This window comes from Alligator mississippiensis, chromosome 10 (genome assembly GCF_030867095.1).
Source record: "Alligator mississippiensis isolate rAllMis1 chromosome 10, rAllMis1, whole genome shotgun sequence".
NCBI classification, from domain to species: domain Eukaryota; kingdom Metazoa; phylum Chordata; order Crocodylia; family Alligatoridae; genus Alligator; species Alligator mississippiensis.
Genome location: NC_081833.1, coordinates 25,008,722 through 25,011,424, shown reverse-complemented (window position 1 = coordinate 25,011,424; position 2,703 = coordinate 25,008,722).

The window sequence follows — 2,703 nt, the reverse complement described above, 5'->3', positions numbered from 1 at the left end:
GTGCTGGTTTTAACGCAACCTGAAAGACACAAAGGAATGGGGTGTATATTTTACAGAGTGCCTGCAAATTACATACAACCCAGGTTCACCCTTCCCTTTCACCTCCTGTAGTTCTTTCCCTGCATCTTGTCTCAATAAAGCACCTAAATTCCAATTCCCTGCAGCCTTTGCGGGGAGTTCTATTAACATAATGAGAATTATAACTGGGAAGAAACCAGCACACACCACTTTTGATGGCCTTTTTAACTTGACGTGTGTTGTGTTGAGTGATGTTGATCTTTAGAAAGGATTCCAGCTGCCAGAAGAATCAAAGAGAGTTCTGACAGTGATTTGAATGGGAGCTTTTAGCTCTTGGTCCAAAATAGACAGGATTTTTGCCTTTTCTTTTTCAGAAATGCCACTAGTAATGAAATTCTGGAGCAACTGAAGATAGAATCCTGGGACAGGAGTGTTAGTTACCAGACCTGCTGCACTACTGGCCCCTCTGAACTATGTTAAACTAAATACACTGAACTCAATTCATCCTTTCATTGTTTCTGTCCCTGTACCTATGTCAGAAGCAAGACAGTCTGAGCCTCTCCTATCCATGGACTGTAAAGCTTGATGCAGCCCCCCCCACCCCCAACACAGGCCAAGGTAGTGCTGATGGTTGTCTTAAACTCCCTCCTTCTTGCAGTGGCTCTTAAGGTACATTGCAGGGTGCAGAACAGCTGGGGATCGGCATATACCATTGCCTCCTTGCCCCAAAATGCCTCCTTCCTCCAACCTAACTTCAGTCCACCTCCATTTTACCTTGCCTTGCACCCCTGGACAACCCCTGTACCCAGTACTGCTGCAGAAGCATCAGAGCCTACTCTCTCTCAGGCATAACAGCCTGCTATCATGAGTTTTGTCTGTCAGCAGCCAGAGGTGCAGGGCCCCAGAACCCAGAACCCCTGCACCGATCTCCTTGAAAGCTGGCAGGCTTTGTGGCTGCAGCAGGGGCTAGCAGGCCTGCAGCTTTCACCCTGCTGTGCCTTAACACACACAGTGTCACCCATGTCACGAGTTCTGCTTGTCTGCAGCTTGAGGTGCAGTTTTCCCCCAAACCCCTGCACTTATCTCTTTGAAACTTGGCAGGCTTTGTGGCCTCAGCAAGGGCCACTGCCCCTGCAGTTTCAGCCCACTGTGCCTTAACACACACAGGACCATCTGTGTCATGAGTTTTGCCTGTCAGCAGCTTGAGGTGCAGTTCCCCCCAAACACCTGCACCTATCACTTTGAAACTTAGCAGGCTTTGTGGCCTCAGCAGGGGCTAGCATGCCTGCAGTTTTGACCCCACTGCGGCTTAACACACACACATGACATGAGTTTTGCTTTCAAGAATTTGGGGTGCAATTCCCCCCAAACCCCTGTACCCATCTTCTTGAAGTTTGGCAGGCTTCATGATCTTAGCAGAGGCTACCGTCCCTGAAAATTTCATCCAAATCAGATAAAAAACAACAAAGTTATCAGTATTTCATTGATTCCCCATCGTACCCTATGGCCGGATCTCCGATGCAGCTCCGAAGCTTTTCAGAGCTTCTGAACCACTTCAGAAAGACTAAAGAGGCAAGTGCTTCGACCTGGACATGCTGCTTCGGTGTCCAAAGCATCTGAATCTTCCCTGGATCCAAAGCACAGTCCGAAGCCTTGCACAGCCCTATAATCCATGCCTTCATTAAATTATCCCTATGATTTAGCACAGCCACGGTCTTCTTTGAATAGTATATGGTCTGCATAATAGCTCTTCAAAGTTTGTTTTGGGGATGTGCCAAATTTATATTTCTCTCATTTCCTTCTGTATTTGTGTCCATATATCTGTTTACTGCTAGCCAAGTCATTTCATTAGCAAATCATTCCATCTATTTATTTAGCAATTCATCAGTGTTGCTGTCACTATAATTACCTCTGTCTGCATGGATTGCTATTATTTATGTCTTATTAGCAATACCCCTATCTACCAACCACATTCTTTCCATAATTGTGTGTTACTGCTATCCACAGGTTTCCTCTGGTTGAAAGAGTGGCAGGTCTCTTGGGAACAAGAAAAGCATTCTTGAAAACAAAACTTGATTCTCTAAATTATTATTTGCCAATTATTTTATTTTATTGTCAAACTCTAGCGAAGTAGTGAGCACTGTACAAGACTCAAAAATGAAGATCAACTCTGATCTCAAGACCCTGATTTTGAAACTAAAGGCCATATTCTAATATCATTGCTGAAATACTGTGTCTTCCACCATAGGGACTGTCCCACTGGAGTCAGTGGAACAATTAGCTGCATTATGCACTATTTTCAATGTAATCATAGACACTCGATTCCAGCCCAAAAAGAACAGTGCAGAATACATACACTACAAATCTTGGAGAAAGGAATAACTTGGCATAATATACTATTCTTTCCCATCTCTTTTGCGATTTGTTTCGTTGGTTGGTTTTATTTTGTTTTTGTTTGAATGTATCAAGGATTTTTTTTCCCTCTTGCTTGCATAATATTACAGTGACTCTTTAGGAGAAAGAGATGAAAGTCAGGAGATGACTTTGTTAATCACAGTCTCAGATGATCCATCCATCCACTTTTACTATTAGATTTTTCTATAGAAAAATTACCACAAAACTGGGTGTTATAATGTTATGTCCTATTTTATCTTCACATCTTTCTAAGGCAAGTGCATCTTGACA